Source organism: Meleagris gallopavo, chromosome 3 (genome assembly GCF_905368555.1).
Source record: "Meleagris gallopavo chromosome 3, MGAL_WU_HG_1.1, whole genome shotgun sequence".
Lineage (NCBI taxonomy): Eukaryota > Metazoa > Chordata > Aves > Galliformes > Phasianidae > Meleagris > Meleagris gallopavo.
In genome coordinates, this window is record NC_139406.1 from 76,669,863 (window position 1) to 76,691,658 (window position 21,796).

General features: G+C 41.4%; 1 long non-coding RNA gene across 1 annotated transcript; it reads left to right on the forward strand.

Moving 5' to 3' along the window:
• Nucleotides 1–10,312: 10,312 nt before the first annotated feature.
• On the forward strand, nt 10,313–14,128 carry LOC109367039 (uncharacterized). Its single transcript, XR_002113776.2, has 3 exons — nt 10,313–10,396; nt 13,241–13,465; nt 13,981–14,128. It is a non-coding gene; the product is annotated as an uncharacterized LOC109367039 (long non-coding RNA).
• Nucleotides 14,129–21,796: the final 7,668 nt, after the last annotated feature.

Consider the following 21,796-nt stretch of genomic DNA (forward strand, 5'->3'; position numbering starts at 1 on the left):
GGAATTTCCAGAGCTGAGCTTTCTGTCATGGAGACATCTTCTGTTATGCCGTAGTCCAGCATCTTGAAATGATTAAGATCACCTGAATATCTACAAACATCTGTTTGTTTGGCATGAAACATGGGCCAAAATGAGCAGGAAATACACCCTCTCTCTTTCAGAATGTTACCTACTACACTGAAAAGTGTGATTAGCAATATCCTTTGATTTTACATCTTGGTGCTGTTCATTACACAGTTTTGTTGGGTTGGCTTTTTTTGTTTGGTTTTTGTTTTTGTTTTTAATTCACATTCTATGAGTAGTATGATTGAAAGGATTTCCAAATTCGGATAGTATTTTCTCACCCAGGTCATATGTGATGTTTCCTCTGAAGTAGATCACAGTAGTTTTAAACTGAGACAGGGGAGGTTTAGGTTAGATATTAGGAGGAAGTTCTTCACACAGAGAGTGGTGACACACTGGAACAGGTTGCTCAAGGAGGTTGTGGAAGCCCCATCCCCGGATGCACTCAAGGCCAGGCTGGATGTGGCTCTGGGCAGCCTGGTCTGGTGGTTGGCGACCCTGCACATAGCAGGGGGTTGAAACTAAATGATCATTGTGGTCCTTTTCAACCCAGCCCATTCTATGATTCTATGATTCTAGATGGAGCATTTGGAACATTTGTTTTATCCTGACCTCTAAGAAACACAGATTTTGATCATGAACCTTAACACCTCAGTGTGCCCTCCTCTCAATGGCTACAAGAGCCTCTTACTTGCTTAGCATCATTTATGCCATAGTTACTGGCCTCCTACTTGCCACCTCTTCAGCTCAACCACCCCATGGTAGCTAATTTCCACAGTTCTGGAAAACCTCTTTTTTTCCTGTGTTGCTAACAATCTCCTTGGCCCGCTCCTCTGAGACTCAGATCTCCCTGGGCTCTGGCTTTTGATTATTTTTTCTCTGGCATAGGATGGGAGGAATGACATTCTCTCAGCTTTATATAAGATTTTTAAAAGGAAAATAGTGAAGAAGCATCCTTAACCAAAGATTTTTTCACTGTATGAAGCCAGATGTTTTTTTTTTTTTTCTGTTAACTTTCCCATGTGCTTGACACTAAAAAAGAGAAAGAAAAGGATTTTTAATCTTGCTCTCTTTTCTATTTCTTCAAGTCCATTTATACATGACTGTTCAAACAAGAGGGAAATGAACCTTATCAGCGAGAAAGAAGACTTCACTTTTCCTGTTATCTACCAATGAATCATAGCATATAATTGTTATTGTCAGCTACTTAAAGCAGCCAAATCCCTCTGCTCTGGCCTGAGCTGAGAGGGCAAGTTTATCCAGTATAATATGTGTCCCCTCTAGACTCACCCTGAGTTACTAATAAGAACAAACTGCAGATTTTGGCAAAAGTCAAGAGGGCAGAAACTGAGGAAAAAGCATCAGCTTCAGCTTTCTGTAGACATCCCTCAGTGTCAGACTGCCAAGACCAAACTCAGTACTTTAAAGAGAAAGGTAATCTTTTTCCTTTGACCTTTGTGCTAGAGTTTTGACTTGTGAAATAGGACTGAGATTTAAGAAAATGATCATGTAAAATTATATAAAGGTGTTTTCCTTCATCTATTGTGTACCACAGATGTAATCTGTCCTTTAAAAAAAATGCGTAGTAGTCTCATTAAGTAAAGTTAAGGTAGTTGTATTGTAGATGAACTAAAGATACATATATGTGTGTGTAAGCTGTTCCAAAAGTAATACCCTCTATTTATTTCCATGGAAATTGCAAAAGATACAAAGAGCACAATAACACTATTTGATAAAGCAAATTCTCCATTACAAAACTATTTTTCAACAGTCACCACTATTAGCTCTGCATTTTTGTCAGTAGCAACAAGAGCATGTTTGCCACACCTCTAAATGCGTGCACCAGTGAAGGTGACCCACTAGTGCTGTCACCACTGCTGAAATTAACCACCCACGGCCTCACTGTGCTCACATCCACTATTTGGCCTCCAGAAATGTTCAGTAAGCATCAGTGAATGTCAGTGGGTACAAATTTACATGCATGGAAAAATCCAGTGACACACCTCTGCTTCATATGTACTTCCAAGTCAGACAGTATTTTGTCAGATTGCTCCCCTGCTGCCATCTGTTACACAGAAATAAAACACAATGGAGTATTGGTAGGAAGGTTCAACCTCTACTGGTGTCATACCACCAACATCCACCTCTGACATTGTGAGCCAACATAATAACATAGAAAGCTTTACTTTCAGAGCAGCCCTCATTTATATTATATATATTGAGTGGTTTGCTGTGGAATGGAAAGAGGTAATGAGGGCAAACTGAAATAAAGGAACTTCCATTTAAATTTAAGAAAAAGATTTATTATTTTACTGTAAATTGAATACCTTAAATATCTTCCAAGAGAAAGGCTAGGAATTCTTGATGCTTTGAGAAACTTAAAATCTGGCCAGACACAGTCAGAAGCATTCTGCTCCAGCTGACTCAGTTTGGAGAAGGCAGGTGGCAATCTCCAGTGGTCCTTTCCGAGTTCAACTGCCCTGTAATTTTGTGATTCTGCTTCTAAATCTAACTCCCTTGATTTGCAAATAAAATGACTTGATCTTGGCATGAAAATTCAGTTTCCATGGGAAGAAAACTGAAAATTTAATGGGAAGAAATGAAAACTGGAAATTGAAAAGATCGGTAGTACAAACATAATAACAAAAAATGCACGGCCAGTTAAGAATAACAAATAATACGCAAGGTTCAGCTCTGAATTAAGCTAGCCATCACTTCTAACTTGAGTATTATTCATTTCTTTAAAATATACACCCTGCTAGTGACAAAGCAAGGATCCTCTGGAAGCAGTATAAACACTACACCTTCAAGAACTCATGATGCTATCTTAAGTCACATGACTGACCTGATAGCAATTAAGAAAAGGAAGTTATGTTACATTTAATTTATATTTGATTTTACACAAACACACTGGTATTAGCTGTGGATTATTTTTATCCTACAGTGTAGAGTGGGCAAAACTATAAACTGCAGTACTCTGAGGCATGACAAAAACATTTTCCTTCACCTTTTGTTAATATTCTATATGTAATTATGGTTTGAATGATATGCAGAATTTAGAGAAAAGATTCTATTTTTCATTAGACTAAATTGGTCTGCGAAAAATTGTCTTCCCTTCCAAACTTTGCTACCCTCATTTCCTTTAGCTATTACAGCCACAGCACAGTGGATATGAAGATCACAGGCCACATCAGCAGGGCAAGAAAGAATTTCAGTTTTTCTTAGGCTTTGAGTGTACAGCGCAAAGCCATACTGGCACATCCAGAAAAGGAACAAGCATAGTATATAAGACAGATCTCATTATGCCAGCCCTCTTTTCATCATAACAGAAAATGAAGAAATGTCAAAGAAATAAGAATGGAACTCCTCCTTGAATCTCATCTGAACTGAAATAAAAATCATCATATTAAATATTATATTTCCTTAGCAGTAAAAGAGCTCACCTTCCATGCACCTTTCAGTACAGTTCCATCGTTCCTGGTCTTTTCCTCATCCTGATCTTTTCCTTCTTTCAAACACATACATTATAAGTACAGTTCATATCTCCTTTCAATTAAAAAAAACACACATAAGTAAGGGAAAAACTCATGTAGCAGTCTCTGCTAAAAAGGGACTGTGGAGGACACATGCCATAAAAAAAATATTTTGACTGTATAATATTAATATTACCCATGGAAAATTTCCCAGCTCCTTCTGAAGGGCTTTTAAAATAATAATAATAACGATAATAAATCACACAGAGTGTCAAAAAGTATTCTTATGTGAAACAGTGCATCCTTTCTAGACTGCATTCATTCTTTATGATTTCTTTCAGCTGTACACTGTCAGCTATTTACATCATTGCTTTGTAGAAGCATTTGCACATTTGGCTTGCTCAGAGGAGATGTCACCGACTGAGAAACAAAGCCTAATGCCTGTTCCAGAATCATAGAATGGCTGAGTTGGAAGGAACCTTAAAGACCACCTATTTCTACCCCCTCCATGGGCAGGGCTGCCACCCCCCAGATCAGGCTGCCCAGGGCCCCATCTAGCCTGGGGCACCCACAACCTCCCCAGGCAGTACAGGTGCCTCACCTCTATGTGAAAAAGTTTCTACAACATCTAATCTAAATCTTTCCTCTTTTACTGTAAAACTGTTTCCTCTTGTGCTATTGCTATCTACCCGTGTACAAAGTTGATTTCCTTCCTGCTCAGAAGCTCCCTTTAAGCACGAGGAGGTCTCCCCCGAGCCTTCCCCGACATAGTCAGCCTTGCTCAATTCTGATGGCTGCAGAGCTATCCTTGTGTGTGCGGCTGTGAGGATCTACACAAGATATTTGGTTTGTTTGACGTTTCTGCTGTCCAGTGAATTTTGGCAATCAATGGGTTGCTACTCAGAAAGACACATTCCGTGTAGGATTTATTCTTTTAAATTCTGACGGTAGGTATTTCCTATACGTAGCTTCGTAAGTAGACGTTGCTTCTTGTCCCCCCGTGAAACTGCAGCTCTTTCTCTCATTCTCTCCGCACGGCCCTCCTTCACGGCCAGCCCACGGCCACACCGGCGCCTCGAGGCCTGTGGCCTTCGTGCTGCGCTGCGGCCGCGGGGCGGCGCTGTGGCTGCGGGCCAGGCCCTGTGGGACGCCCGCTGGCGGCGGCGGCGGCGGTGGCTCCTCCGTGCCGCTCCGCGGGGCCTTCGCCCAGCGGCTGCCGCCCCGTGCTCGGTGCTAGGTGCTTCCTGCTGATACCGCGACAAAACAAAAGAGCTGTGCAGCATCACTGCAGTAATTCTTTGCCTTGTTTATAGCCAAGCTGGAAGTGCCAGGAGAACGGCTTCCCGTAGTTATTCATTACTTGGAATCCTGTGTGGGGAAATTAAAATAAACATACACACGCGTTACCGTTTTGCTTTTGTTCTGAGACAACCTAAAACGGCCAAGCTCCTTTTTATTAAAAATGCTCTTACCCTCCTCCACAGGGAGATATGAATATGTGAGTTGGTTTCTTGATAAACTTTTGGGAAAAAGTCCTGTAGATTCGATTTCATGAATTTTTTCTTTATTTATTTCTTAATAAAAATGCTATTCCAGCAATAAAACAAAATCTTTTAGAACTTCTTTCAGAACTTGCCTAGGTTTAGTGGGTTGGACATTTCCTTTGCAGAAATCAGACTGCTTTTCAGAATGAGACAACATTTCATTGCTAACTCGCTCATCTTTATTCAAGATGCACGCTGTTTTTTCTTCAATAACAAAGAATGTGATTAATGTTTGACATGAGAGAAGTCGAAAATATCCTCTCTTTTGTGCAAAAGCTGAATCTGACTTAGCAAAAGTGTCTAAAGAATAAAACACCTTTGGCATATGTCATTGTTGTCTTTACTGTATCTTTTTATAATGATGGGGGAGAAAAAGCATTCTGTACCCATTATTGATTGCATATGAAGAGCCATTTCTGATCTAAATTTAGACAGATTGAAGGACTTAAGACAATCTTTTTAAACAGAATTTTTTTCATAATACATCAAACAATTCTTCTGCCACCAGAGGATGCTTATTACCCACAAATCTTCATTTGATTACTTTCAAAGGAAGCAGTGGTCAATTTTGATCAAATACCTCATTTTCAGACAGTATTTATTTTGGTTCTTGTCCCTTTGAGAAAATCTTTTGAAGATTTGTGTGATGTGGGTTCCTTCTGAAATCTAATCTGTTAATCTTCTCCTGATGCAAAACTGTTAAACTGTTAGCAAGAAGATGTACATGAATATAATAGCTGTAAAGTAGTAATGTTCTATTATATCATGCTGCGAAGCATGATATAATAGAGATTACAGATGGGATGTGGATGATAAAGTTACTGACTCCTTTTTGCTATGCCCAAAAAGACTCGTAGCGGTCTTTCTCCACAGTCCTTGTTTATCCCTGCGGAAGATAACAGTAATGTCAATGCAATGGGGGTGGAGGTACTTTATCCAGAAAAGTATGTGATGAAAGGATATTTAGAAAAGCAGAGAAGTTAACTGGAAATGAACAGGACATGACTAAATCTAACAACACGATATTTTGAGAGCAAATCAGAACTGATGTTAGAGCCCAAAGTCTACATGATGTGGAACAAACCATAGACTGGAATCTTGAGACAACCTTGATATATTCCAGGAAAAGAAAGCTTGGTAAGCTTCATCCCTCTGCCCAAACACATGAATCAAAGCAATGAGAATAGAGTTTATCATTGCATCTTCCATCTGTTCTTAAATGAAATTGCACATGAAGTAGATAAGAGGATCCATGTCCAAAAAGTGCCTCACGGGAATGCAAAGGTAACCAAGCTGACTAGTCATACAGGCTAACATACAGCATGTCCTACATCCTGATGATGTTAAATAGGCTTGAGATAGAAAACGTGCCTGGTGTTATTTTGCTCCCTTGTCCTCTGTACAATTTTGGCAAAATCTAAGTTTACTGTTCTGATTACCATAAAGATTAGCACAGCACAGTTTCTGCCCTGGAACTGATGTTCATGGAGTTTTTGACTGGGAATAGAAGCAAGGCCATGGAACATTCTCCTTTACTTCAGTGGCTAGGAAAACAATGCAGTGATTAATGGGTAGCTGATGATATCTCACAGAAAGAGAATACATTTCTGATTACAAACTTTGCATAACACATGGATGCAGCAGTCTTTTTCACAGGGCTTGAGGTTAAGGAAGAAGATGTCCCAGGCAACCAAAACCTTTTTACTCCTACTTAAGAAGAGTTGGTTACGGGCAAGCAGAGTGTATGAAATGTGCTTGCTCAAAATGGAAAATAATAGTACAATATAAAACTTTTCACATACCTCCTTTAGCACTGGTACACTATTGCATTAATATAAAGCCAGCAGACAACATACTACTCTTGAAATAGAAGAGTCACGGTTATACAAAACTGTGGTAAAAATTAAGATAAAGAGGAAATGAGATATAGTCAGATTAAGATGCATGCATAAAATGCCAGGAGGTGATGTTGCATGGGCTGTTATTAAAAGTGACTCTTTTCTTTTGTTTCTTAGAGGTAATACTTGGCATTTGATAGAAGAAGGGCTCCAGCACAACTGTTGGCTGCTACAGAGTCTGCACCTAGACTCACATGCTCCACTGAAGTTCCTGGGCAGTCCTGCACTTGGCAGGGAAGGAGGAGAACCCTTTCTTCCTTTCTCAGCTTTCTTTAAAGATCTGTCAGCCACTCTCCAAGTGAGAGTTCCCTTCTTCATATGGGCTGTGATTCTGTGGTTGCTAAGGTAAATGTTACAGTGCCCACGAACTTGTTCTGACAGTCTTCGTTGTTATGCTAGCAAGGAAAAAAATGCTTCTGCTCAGATCTTTGGAATGTGGTTGCCGTCTTTCTCCTCCATGGTGACTTTCCTTTCAAAGGCCCAGTAAGACCTAGACAAACTAGAAAGAAATGAAGTGTTGCTGTTCTCTTGGCAACATTTACTGTAGGCATGTAGGGCAAGAAACAGCTGGGTGTTGCTTTGACAGTGAGTGTTGCTTTGACTTCCAATCTACACAACAAAGCAAAACATCCTCTTTGGCTTTTGTTCAGCCTTGTGATACATAGAAGAATGAATGAAGTTTAATGCAAATTTTAGCATTCCCTTTGTGGAATTCTATTCAACAAAATACACCACACTTCCTTAAAGCTTTATATATTTCAAGTCATTTCCATGGCTTGATTTAAATATTTACCTCATGAAAAAATATTATTTAATATTAAATTTATTAATGAATCTTTGATCTAATACATCTTTTCCATCGTTCTCGTTACATTCTTTCTTTCTTCTGCTATTATAAACACTTTTCTTGTGCAATGCCTGAATATTTCCAGTTGCTTTGTACAGAGAGCTTTGAATTAAATAACAACAAGGAGTAAGAGGATTTTATGAACAGACAGCAAATCAGAAAAAAAAAATTCATGAAGGCAACAAATATGACCAGTGATTGAGGATTTTGTGCAGAAACTGAAGATTTTGAAAGTCTTAAATTCTTCTGGCTTGACAGCATTTTGAATATGTAACATTAATTCTAAGGAAGGATCTCAGCATTGCAGCATTGTAGCAGACAGTGGGTGTCCAGAAAAGGGTAATTTGGGTGTTTCCTTAAGTGAACTGAGCAGAACAGAGGATGCTCTGTGTGTCATATTAAAGCTGAATTAACTCCTTTATAGTGTGCTCAGTGCTGGGGCCCAAATAGTAGTGTGCTCAAACACACCTGGTGGCTTTGATGAAACTCATCCTCATCAGGGAGATCTCTAGCAAGGAGGAGGAAGGTGGGGATTCAGTTATGAAAAGTACTTTCTGGGGCATTTTAATGACCATCATGCAAAGGTGCACTACAGTTTGTCACTGTGTGGGCAAATAGTGGCATGACAAGGCTCTTCCTCCTGTAGGTATTTCTGCCACTGATTCTTTCATTTGTTTCAGCACTGGGACCAGTTTTGCCTCTGTCCTCTAACGTGTAAAAACATGTCATGTAGATATGGATATGATCTGACAGTTCTCTGGACAGGGTTGAAGTTGTATATCTCCCTTGAAGACACTAGGTTGAGTATCTCTGAAGGCTTCCCAAAAGAAGTAGAGACAAGAGAATGGCTGCACTACTAGTTGTGTGATGTTAATATTTCTTTAACGTAAGAAGAGAAACTCCAGTCTTTCTACTAAGTTTTAATCAGAACACTGACATCTAGTCAAAGCAATGTGAAGAGCACATATGGATATCAACCAAGCAACTAGAAGAGTATTAGAGAAGCAAGACCTGAAATACAGCTGTGTGAATCTTTAGGCCCTATCTTTTTCAAAATCTCACTGATGGGACAGATGAGTAACCGCTTTCCCTCATACGGTTTCTCTCTAACAGCATACCTCTCTCCAAACACTTTCTATGCGGACTGCTAAATAAAATACCAGCTTCGTACAAACAGATTTCCTTGCAGGACACTGTGGTCTCAGCACTCATCCAAATGACTTATTCTTGAGAAGGGGATTAAAATTACAATACCCCACAGCTGCAACAAGTTACCATAATTCCTACTTGTTCAGCCAGCAAAACCTGAAATATCAGCTCATCTATGGACTGCAGAAGTACTGATGTGCTCTTGTGCCTGCCTCAAGTACAGCGTGTTCAGCCAAAGTCTCCTTAAAAACCTAGGCTTATAGGTTAAATGGTTTTGAATTTGCTCTTACCTAGAAGACAGAACAGTAACATCAGAGATCCTGTAACACAGGGGCATTTCAGAACACCAATTTATTTGAAGTTAAGCATCTGTTTCTATTCTAGGTCTCCATTACTGTCAGCAAAAAATATTACTAGCTACTGCTTGACATAGAGTATGAGACAATAAAATAGATCTACTAAATAAATTCCTTATTAGAAGCACCTTAATTTTCTTTCTTTTTTTTTTAAGTACCACTGCTAAGTTTGCAATCAGAGAATGAAATTCATCTATTTTTGCAGCATTCATCAAACATTTCATTTCAGACAGCAAATTACCTAGAAATGTTTGCACAGAACTTCTGATATAGTTTCAAAGAAACATAGACAGATAGACAGACAGACAGGCAGATAGATGTTAAACTGTCAACCAACCCAACACAGTTCATTTCCTTTACCATCTCCCCATAAAGGTAGGTCTGTTGTTTGTCTGATTGAAAGATGTTGTCTCGTGTGATGTTCTATTATATTTAGGACCTTGTTAATTCCTCCCTAACCTGAGCGTTGTTAGTCGTTCCCTCAGCTCAGCACTGAGCTCAGCACTCTCTGGCATGCCAAACATCTCAGGACTTTTCAGATCTCCTCACCTCAGCTGAAACATGGCTGACACATTTTGTCAAGGTTATCTGTATAGCATCACAGTGCAAGTTCATCTTATCTTTTTTCTTCTGCTGCAGCCTATTTTGATCTTAAGCAAGAGACCATGCATTGCAAGACCAATCCTGAAAGCTCTCCTAGGCTGGCACACCAACAGAAACCTCGGACTTATAAGCCACTTTTCATGGGGTGGGCACTAAGTTTTCTAAATAGATTGCCTTCAGCATTTTCCACAAGAGCTCAACAAATTCGAAAAACAGTTTTCAAGAATATTGCAAAATAAATGCATGAGTAGGGAAGAATTTTGCATGCGGAATTTTCCTGCCAAAAAAAAAAATTGAGGGTACTGGTGGATGATTAGCTGAAAATGAGCCAGCATTGTGCTGTCACAGCCCACAGCCAATGTGCTGTCACAGTTGGCTTGTCACAAAGCCGACCATTTCCTGGGCTGCACCAAAAGAAGTGTGGCTAGCAGGGCGAGGGAGGTGATCCTGCTCCTCAACTCTGGTAAGGCCTCACCTTGAGAGGAGACCTGTTAGAGCACATCAGAGGAGGGCCACAAAAAATGATCGCAAGAATGGAACACCTCTCCCACAAGGAGAGGCTGAGAGAGCTGGGGCTGTTCAGCCTAAAGAGAAGGCTGCGAGGTGAACAGATAGCAGCCTTTCAGTATCTGAAGGGGGGGCTATAAGAAGGAAGGGGACAGACTCTTTAGCAGGTGCTATTATGATAGGACAAGGGGAAACGATTTCAAACTGGAAGAGAGGAGATTGGATATAAGGAAGAAGTTTTTTACAATAAGGGTGTTGTGGCACTGGAACAGATTTTCCAGAGTGGTGGTAGAGGCCCTGTCCTTGGAGACATTCAACGTCAGGCTGCACCAAGCTCTGAGTAATCTGATCTAGTTGTAGATGTCCCTATTCATTGCAGTGGGGTTGGACTAGGTGACCTTTAAGGGCTCCTTCCAATTCAAACAATTCTGTGATTTTGTAACTGCAGCACAGTGCTACCAGTCTGCTTTATCGTGTGCTGTTTTTGTGTGAAATTGTGTTGTTGTGTGGGAAATTTTGCTGCAGTGTCAACAAACACAACTTCTGTATACTTAGTTTGGTATTGAGGACAAGAATATGCATGCAGACCAAAAAACAAAAATCCATTAACAACTTACATGAAACCCTATCATCTTCTGTCTTCTGTTTTCCTTCTTTCTGCTCTGGGTTACACTCAGAATCACAGAATCATTAAGGTTGGAAAAGACCTCTAAGGTCATCTAGTCCAACCATCCAACTAGCACCAATATTGCCCTCTAACTATGTACCTCAGTGCCACAGCTCCAGATTTCTCAAACACTTGCAGGGATGGTGATTTCACCACCTTCTCAGTCAGCCTGTGCCTTTGCTCAGCTTCAAACCCTTTGCACTTACATGAACTCTCTCCCTGGTTACAGAAAAGTTTTGCAGAAGGAAAGAGCAGGATGACCTCATCTTCATCATTAAAGTCAGATGCTCAGTATGGCCCTAGGAGGCAGAACTGCTGAGTAAGAAGATGCCATTTTCATGCAATCCCTTTTCTGCCCAGAACAGCCTATTCATGCTTCAGCCCAGTTCTACAGAAATCCTTATCGAGGTTAACAAAATTTACTGACAATTGAAGTCTGTAAAAAGTTCTGCTTCAGTGAGAACTGGAAAATAAAATCTATCTGCCAGTTCTTTAAAAAAAATCATCCTTTATTGTGCTTTCATCTTAAATATTAGGATTCACCAAATTTCCTGAGAACAACCACTGTGTAAAACTTTAATCTTTTGAGGATGGATTGTGATTGTAATTGCAAAAGCCAATATCCTCCTCTTGTACCACATTGCCTGTCTCTGAATGTCAGCATTTACTAGCACATTATGTATGGGGGATACATTTGTATTTGGTTATTACTCATACTTTTATTCGTTTCCAGGTGACTGTTCTTAATGTTTAGCACAACATTCATATCTAGAGCAGCCCATCCTGATTTACAGCATGAGATAGACTAACACTCATGATCATTTTCTAAGACAGACCAGTATGCTTAAAGATACAACGTTTTAAAAAATGCATACAAGCAATTAAATGTAATAATTGGTCAATACCTCAGCTATAAAAGTTTGCCGAGACAAATTGTTGGGATGTATCTTGGAGCTTTCTAAGCCAGCAGATGGTGCCAGCTCTTCAGGCATGGCTTTTTAGTAGGACTTAGATACAGTCATACACACACACACACACGCACACACACACACACACACACACACAAAGAAAAAAGAAAAAAAAAAGCTGCAAGAATTTTGAAGAGGCCTTTTTAATTTTAAGCTCATAATTCCTTGTCTGTGCTGGCTGGTTTTATTATTCATACAACAGAGTGCAGCAGTCTATATTGCAGACTGTCCTGCCACTCCCACTCCACTTGACAGGCAGTCCTTTCTTCTTCCTGCTGCTGTGACGTCTGTAGTGGGGACAATTACATTAATGCTTATTAAGGACGGTCCTTCTGGTAGATATTTCTACCTACCTTCCTACTGTGGCTGCACAAGCAGAAGTGCTGGAGGTTGTCATCACATAGTTCTTTCACTTTATGCTGTAATGCTAGCGGTGTTTTCCTTCTTAATTCTTAAAATTCATATTTGTTTGGAGGAGAGAATGGGCAACCCTCCTTTACTGCATTGTGGATTTCTTCCCACTGCCATGAGCCTATTCCCATCACCAAGGAATCCCACCAATGTCTGGTGGATTCTTCTCTGTGGTTCCATCTCCTTGCAATTGGGCAGCAATGTTTCTCATGCAAAACTTTTCTGTAACCAGGGAGAGAGTTCGTGCAAGTGCAAAGGGTTTGAAGCTGGGCACAGGCACAGGCTGACTGAGAAGGTGGTGGAATCACCATCCCTGCAAGTGTTCAAGAAATCTGGAGCTGTGGCACTGAGGTACATAGTTAGAGGGCAATATTGGTGCTAGTTGGATGGTTGGACTAGATGACCTTAGAGGTCTTTTCCAAAATCCTCAGTGAGGATTTTCTAAAGAACACCAAACAGCTGTCACAGGTCATCAATGAGCAGCTGAGCAGCCCTTGAGTTTTAGCAGATGCTCTGCAACACAAGTGTGAGCAGCCTAAGTGAGCCACCGTGTCGCTGGACTTCCGACTGTGCTTACTTTTGGAGTGAACATTTGGCTAACACATTTGATAATCAAATGTATTAATATTTTACAACAGTGATTGACAAGGAGAATGTTGTCAAATCACAGATCCATCAGACTGACTATATTGAAGTTGACAGTACCCAATAATTTGCAGCTTTCTCCTTTGGCTTCTCATAATTTGCGTTACAGCCACTGAAGAGAAACCTACAACCAAAGAAAACTGATGGATTCATCATCCCGACATGACGCTCCTGGAACTTCAGATTGCTCTTTTATACACATGTTGCAAAAAGGAATGGTCAAAGGGAGCTTGTCAACTCCTGGTTCACAGGAACCCTGCCAAAGCTGGAACACTGCATCTCAGCTGCATCTTTCTGTGCCCTTCAGGAACTTACTGGGCACTGTAGCACTGAGGTACGTGGTTGAGTGGGTTGATGGTTGGACTAGACGATCTGAGTAGTCTTTTCCAACATTAATGATTCTATGACATTCAGAATAATTTCCATTTAATGGTATTTTCTTTAACCTGAATACCTAACAATATTGCTGCTACCGAGTACAGGCTATTGGTTTATGTTTCCTCAAGTTGTTAGTCCCACTAAGTCCACCAAAACTCCTCCCATAGGATTGAGCTGCAGACCCCCACGGTGCCCCTACCTAGGCATACCCACAGCTGCACTGACTCGGAGATGTACTTGCTCCAGAGTGGGTTGCAGCGCCCTAGGTGTTGTCAGTGCCCTAGTGCAAGTTGGCCACAGGTCCCTCAGTGTCCATAACCCCTTCAGCATGGAGCATTTTCTGCTATAAGAGTACCTCTTCAGTCCCCAGCAGCTGTCAGTGTCTTCCTAAAATATTTTTGGATAGCAGCACTTGTGGCTTCTGGGTTTGGCTCAGGTTGTTTATAAGAGATGGATTTTCCCTTTTTTCAGAGTCAGCTGGATTCAGCAGTGACCATCAGTGTGAGATTCACCACCTGTTTGCACAGGTCACCATTGCTTGCCCCTTGGCTTAAATCTTACAGCTTATGCCCACTTATGCTTTTATTTGGAAAAAAATAAAATGTGTTGAAAAATAAAATGACCATGTGTGACAAGATACTGTGAAGATAGCACTGAATTTCTAACACCTCAGATATTTATATCATACTCTAATGTTTTACACTTCCAAACAATTCTCATCAAACAAATCATTTGATCTGGTAATTAGTATTTACAGAGGTTAATCATGGTGGGATTATTTACTTCAAAAAGTAGTTTTACTGATTGACTGGTACCAATAGTGCCCATTTCTTGTAGTCATCTCCCTGTAAATCACTTACTGTTCCTGGATGCATTCAAGGCCAGGCTGGATGTGGCATTGGGCAGCCTGGTCTAGTGGTTGTCAACCCTGCCCATGGCAGGGAGCTTGAAACTAGATAATCATTGTGGTCCTTTTCAATCCAGGCCATTCTATGATTCTATGATTCTATGATTCTATGATTCTATGATTCTATGATTCTATGGTTCTATGGTTCTATGATTCTATGATTCTGCCTTCTAGCATGACCACTGAGTATTCTAGTATCTCTCCATAAAGATCACTGGGTATTTTTTATCTTCATGAAATTAAGACACATAGTACACAGATTGGGGATGTTTTCTCACTAACATCAGTCTTCAAATTTTCACATAAGGGTTGTGCAAGGATTCTAACCTCCTTGTTTAAACCTTAATAAAATAGATTGCAAAAAGCAGCTGTGCTGCTTTGTACAGCTGTGGAAGGTCCATATAGTGTTGTATTTTGCTACAAAGAAATTGTCTGTACCCACTGCTGGAGTTGCAGCCACACAGCACAAAGCAGAGCTGGACAACCATTTCCCTCACCCAGCAGTGCTGGGCTTGGTACGCCCCAAGGTACGGTTGGCCTTTCTGGCTGCCAGGGTGCACTGCCAGCTCAGATTCAAGTTGTCTCCAACCAGAATGCCCAGATCTCTTTTTGCAGGGCTGCTCTGCAGACCATCGAACCCCCAGTTTGTACATACAGCCAGGGCTGCCCCATCCCAGGTGCAGAACAGAGCACTTGATCTTCTTCACACAGATGGGGACCATCCTCAGATTTGTCCAGATCTACAAGGCCTCTCTGCCCTCAAGGGAGTCAACATTTCTCGCAGCTTAGCATCATCCACAAATTTACGTAATATAACTTCCAGATCGTTATTGGAATCAACAGTCAAAACATTACAGAAAAATGGCCTTAAAATAAAGTCCCACAGAATCCTGCTGGTGACAAGTAGGGGCCATAGCCTCCCATCACCCAACACAGCCATGTTTTCGTTGCCCTGGGAATTAGAGTCACAATGCCATAGCCTTATGACATTATGTGCCACATCCCAGCAAAATGCTATAAGTAGGGGGATCTTGACATTGTAACATCAACTGTGACACAAGCCAGCCAACCAACAAAGACAGGTACATGGGGGCCATGACTGCATCCAGTCAGCCAAGGCAGGCAGGCAGGGGCCACAACTCCAGCCAGCCAGCCAAGCCAGGCAGGCAGGGGCCGCTACTGCAGACAGTCAGCCAAGGCAAGCAGGCAGGCAGGGGACCCAACTCCAGGCAACCAATCAGTCAAAGAAGGTAGGCAAGGGCCGCAAAACCAGTCAGCTAGCCAATGCAGGAAGGCAGGGGGTGCGACTCCAGGCAGCCAGTCAGCTAAGGCAGGCAGGCAAGAACTGCAACTCCAGCCAGTCAGCCAAGGCAGGCAGGCAGGCAGGGGATGTGACTCCAGCCAGCCAGTCAACCAAAGCAGGCAGGCATGGGCTGCAACAGCAGTCAGCCAGCTAATGCAGGAAGGCAGGGACTCCAACACCTAACAGCCAGCCAAGGCAGGCAGGCAGGCCAGGGCCATGACTCCAGCCAGCCAGCCAGCCAGCCAGCCAAAGCAGGATGGTTTTGGAAGACCACTATTTTTTAAATAAATATGATTTCCTGTACTACTGATGTTTGTACTCATTTGTTTGTATCGATTTCTGTTTGGTAGGAATGCTTATGTATCTTTGTCAACAGTTTACAGGCTGGTTTGGCCCAGTTCTGTGACTAGTGGGGCAGAGGGACCCATGAACCCATGACCTGGGAAAGGGAAAAAGAGGAAAACAGGAAAAGGGTAGGGAGAAGGGCCTAAAAACAAAACTGTGGCAACAATCTGAGGAGAAACGAATTAATTTACTAATAAAGTATCAGAATGCAAGATAGCACACTATAATACAATATAATACAATATAATTAGAATTGAAGCTAATAAATCAAATGAGAGAGAGCATCCAAAAACCAAAGGCCTTACTCTAAGTAAGCTGGAGCGATACGGAACCGGCAACAGAGATGAGCCAGGCGGTCAGAAAGGAAAAGGTGGGTCTCGTGATCTACAAACGGTTTTTATCCTTCCCTCCGAGTGGAAATGGTAACAGAACAGCAAACAGCTCTCTGGGAGATGCAGTCTATAGTTCTTCTCTTCTGGGAAAGGTACCCAGACCTGGAGCATTAACTCTTTAACTGTCAGTGCACCACATGATGTTATGATGTGGAATACCGATAACTAAAAATTATAAAACTGTGATAGTCATATGAATTATTTGAAGGAGCCTCCTAAAAAGGGTCATAGAGGCAATTACTTCTAACATTGACAGGAGTTGTGAGATCCTGATGAGTAGCTGTCAAATAGCAGTAGAACATGTGTGGAACTATCATCGGAGCAGATGTCAATACTGTTGACCTGGAAAAATACTGAGAGACCCAATTATTACATTAATGCAGAAAAGTCTGCTTATATACTGGCACTCAAGGCTGAACAGACCCAGTTTGCTCAGTCTTTCCTCATAGCGGACGGACATGATCCAGGCCCTTTATTGTCTTTGTGGCCCACCGCTGAGTACAGTACTCCAGGTGAGTCCTGACCAGGACAGAGTAGAGGGGGAAAATCACCTCCCTCTACCTGCTGGCCACTCTCCTTTTAATGCACCCCAGGGTCCCCTTGGCCTTCTTGGCCACCAGGGCACACTGCTGGCTCATTGCCAGCCCGTCATCCACCAGGGATTTATCCCTGCTGAAAAAGATTGGCAACTGGGAAATGCTTCTGGTTCACAAGAACTAGAACTAGCAAGTTTCTAATTCAGCAAGTCTATTTGATCATTTCTTCCTTGGATGAGAAATGCCACACTAAAGTTTGTCACTGTTACTTCTTTTATGAGTGAGGAAAAAGTGACACTTGAGTACTGCACAGCATTGGGCAGAATGAAGGACTACAGTAATAAAGGGCTGGAGAGGATCAACACGGTATGCAATAATGAGGTTCAACAAGGTCAAGTGCAGTGTGTTGCACTTGAGATGGGGTCGTCCCAGGTATTTATACAGACTGGGGGAAGAATTCTTTGAGAGTAGGACTGTGGAGAAGGACTTAGGGGTACTGGTGGACGACAAGCTGGACATGAGCCAGCAGTGTGCACTTGTAGCCTGGAAGGCCAATTGTGTTCTGGGCTGCATTAAAAAAGGGGTGGCCAGCAGGGAAAGGGAGGTGATCGTCCCTCTCTACTCGGCTCTTGTGAGGCCCCATCTGCAATACTGCATCCAGGCCTGGAGATCCCAGAATAGGAAGGATGTGGAGCTCTTGAAGCGAGTCCAGAGGAGGGTCACTAAGATGATCAGAGGGATGGAGCACCTCTCCTATGACAAAAGGTTGAGGGAACTGGGCTTGTTTAGCTTGGAGAAGAGAAGTCTCCAGGGAGACCAAATTGTGGCCTTCCAGTACTTGAAGGGAGTGTATAAGCAGGAGGGGGAACGAGTGTTTACAACACTGAATAGTGATAGGACAAAGGGGAATGGTTTTAAACTGAGACAGGGAGGTTTAGGTTAGATATTAGGAGGAAGTTCTTCACACAGAGGGTGGTGACACACTGGAACAGATTGTTCAAAGAGGTTATGGATGCCCCATCCCTAGAGGCATTCAAGGCGAGGCTGGATGTGGCTCTGGGCAGCCTGGTCTGGTGGTTGGTGACCCTACAAATAGCAGGGGGGTCAAGACTAGATGATCATTGTGGTCCTTTTCAACCCAGGTCATTCTATGATTCTATGATTCTATTCTATGAATAAATAATATTTTCTCCTCTTAGTTTTTCTACAAACAAAAGAGTAGCAGTTAGAAGCCTAGGAACTTTTTATAAAAAAACAAGTAAAAATTATGAAGCTCACCGTCTTCTAGGTAGCAATTTGTATAGCTGGCACTGAACTGACCTTGAATATGCAAGACATTGGGCTCTGGCCAGTGGCTTCTTTTTCTGTTGAGAAGTTCCCATTTGCACACATGCTTTCTATCTCTCCTGTTATCCAGAGATACCAGAACTGGTAAAAACAATACTCTTGGAAGAAATGAGAGTATTTTCAGAATTCTGAAGGCTTACTAAGCTTATATTAGTTTTTCAGTTCATGCTGTCCCCCACTGATAAAAAACTGCATTAGCAATTGTATTTTTCATGAAGACTTTTTGTCTTCATGAGAGATTTATTCATCAGAAGGCAACAAGTTTACCTACATAGACTGAATGGGAAGAAGCCAAGATTTCATCTGCAAGTTGAGCTTTTAATAATGTAATAAATTTTTGTGTTCGCATTCATAAAGAAAATACTGACCACATCCATCCTCATATCAGATCTGCAGCTGAATGTGCTACACACTACCCCATATAGCACATAGTTTTATGCAGTCCTAAAGATACAGCTGCTCCTAGTCAGTACAGGTATTCAATGACCTCATTTGATTTTAAAATGTGTCCTGCAATACTTGCATTTTTTAATTCCACATATACTCAATATCATATCTTTCTGAACTACTGTTATTAAAAAAAAATTATGAAACATGTAAATATAACATGCATTTTAGAAGTACTTTGCTTTGAAGGGTTGAAACTTCATGGAATCTTGCCATAGAGAGATTTTACTGGCGAATAGCATTTGTGAGACTGTGTTTCTGATTACATCTGATCTTAACTTCCAAAATATTTGGAAGTTTAAGTTTGCCAGTTGAAGATTACATTGTTCTTCAGCCTGGGCAGAAAATCTTTGGAATGTGTTTGTTTCTGTCTTTATCTGCATCTGAATTAATGCCAATATGAATTTTCTCAAAAAATGAGATGATGCTTTAGACACTAGCCAAGTCTATTTTTACAAATTGGTCAAGCACAGTTTCCCCTTGGTGAATCTGTGCTGACTACTTCTGATAGCCTTCTTTTCTACCAGTTGCTTGGAGATGGCAAACAGAAAAAGCCGTTCCATCACCTTTCCAGGGTCAAAAGTGAGGTTGACTGGCATGTAGTTTCCCAGATCCTGCTTCTAGCCTTTTTGAAGACTGGAGTGACATTGGCTATCCGCCAATCTTCAGGCACCTCTCCTGTTCTCCAAGACCTGTCAAAGATGATAGAAAGCGTTCAGCAGTCACCTCTGTCAGCTCCCTCAGCACACGTGGATGCATCCCATCGGGGCCCATGGGCTTTAGCCTCCCTCGTCACATCCCTGCAGGCCCTGACAACACTACTATACTCCTCTCAAGAGGACAGGCCCTTTTTCTACATTTCATAGAATTTCTCTTTGATCTTTGAGCTCCTTGCTCATCCACACAGGTGTCCTGTCTCCCTTCCCCAATTTCCTACTCTTAGGGATGCAGTGATTCTGAGCTTGGAAGTGCTGTTTAAATGCTGCACAGCTCTCACAGGCCCCCTTACCTTCTAGCAAACCAGCCCATGAGGTATCTCCAAGTAGCCCTGGAAAAGGTTGAAGTTGGTTCTCCAGGGTAGCAATCCTACTTTTTGTCTTACTTCTTTCACTCAAGATATTGAACCCCACCACTTCATGTCCCCCTGTAATCAGTTCCACTGAGGATGCACCTTGAATGCTGTGTTCAGTTTTGGCCCCATCACTACAAGAAAAACGTTGAGGCCCTGGGGTGTGTCCAGAGAAGGGCAACGAAGTGAGGGGTCTGGAGAACAACTCCTATGGGGATTGGCTGAGGGAACTGGGATTGCTCAGTCTGGAGAAGAGGCTCGGGGAGACCTTATTGCTCTCTACAGCTACCAGAAAGGAGATTGTGGCAAGGTGAGGGTCTGTGTCTTCTCCCAGGTGACAGTGATAGGATGAAAGGTAATGGCCTTAAGTTGCACCAGGGGAGGTTCGGGCTGGATGTTGGGAAACATTTCTTCTCAGAAGGAGGTGTAATGCATTGGAACAGGCCGCTCTGTATGGGTGGTGGGAAGGTTTTCAAGAAGAGAATAGGTGTCAGGGACATGATTTAGTTGACATGGTGGTGATTGGTTGATGGTTGGACTAGATGATCTTAGATGTTTTCTCCAACCTTAATGATTCTGTGATTCCTGTAAAGCCCCCTTAGAGTTCAGTCGGAAAGCCACAATATTTGCAAGCCAAGACATGTACTCCAAGTGCCACTGTTTGGTTTATCACTTATCTCTCTTGAGGTTAATTTCTATTTTGAGAAGAGACTAGTGAAAAACAAATCACTGTTTATTCATTTGTGGTCTATAAGCTATTAGTTAGGGTTTTTTCATTTGTTTGCTTGTTTGCTTGTTTGCTTGTGTTGCTCAATTCAAATGAACAAGAATACATGAGAATACGCTGAAGAAACAACTTCACAAGGAGACAGAGCAGCAATTTCTCTGCAGACGTAAACACAAAGATACTGCTTACCAGTTTAAGTAAGGATCCAGCTTTTCTGGAGTTCATTAGACATGAATAGTTCTACCTTGCATAAAAAATGAAAATAATTTTAAAAATCTGTTGGAGCCTTGGAAAGTTACACAGAAAGCTAAGGGCATCATGTAGGTCAGGTTGCTCTAACACTTCCTAAATTTAATATTGTTTCCTGTCTCCTGGACAGAGGATTTCATGAAAGAAACAATGCCAAGCTCAGTGTTTTCAGTAAAGAGCTAAACAAAAAGCTGATAGTTGTTTGTAGGTTACATGTTCAAAAGGGTACATTTTGTTCTTACTGGTGTCTGTCCAAAATAACATCAGTGTACTGGAATTCATGCTGGCTTACAACATCACAAGTGGAAGTGAACTAGTGTCAAGAGACAAGCACATCTTGGTGGTGGAGGGAAGGAGATATGCCTTTTGAATTGAAAAGGCTGTTTTACCTTCAGTTAAGTGGTAGCTTCACTCATTACTAGCCTTATCCATTTAAAAAAGTATGGTACTTGTGCAGTCAGTTTTGTTCTATATTCTATTTCAACAATATAGAACAATTGAAGAAAGAAAGAAAAGTTGATTTTGGTCTTTGTTTGCAAAAGTCTTCTTAATTTAGGAGCTCTCAATCTAGCTTTTTTAAAATTTTATTTTATTTTATTTTTTAATTTTCATTGACATCTTTATGTTAAGCATTCAGTGTCAGAGAACAATTTTCTAATACTGGCATTTGTAGCATGGAAGGCGTGCATTACTATAATATCAAGCACAATTTTTCTTTTTTTTTCCCCAGTAATAAGAGAAATGTAGCAATAATCTCTCACTAGCAAGAACAGCTGAGATGTATTAAAAACCAGTCAGCCACAAAATAATTACTTTAACCTTGCACCTGTGTTTTTGTAGATTTTTTGTTGTTTCATTTAAGTGGACACATATTAGGAGGCCAGGAGGAGGCTGGACATGCTAAAGATACAGAGGTCCTGAAAGGAGAGAGAGGCTATAAAATTGTTTCTTCTGAGAAAGGTGAA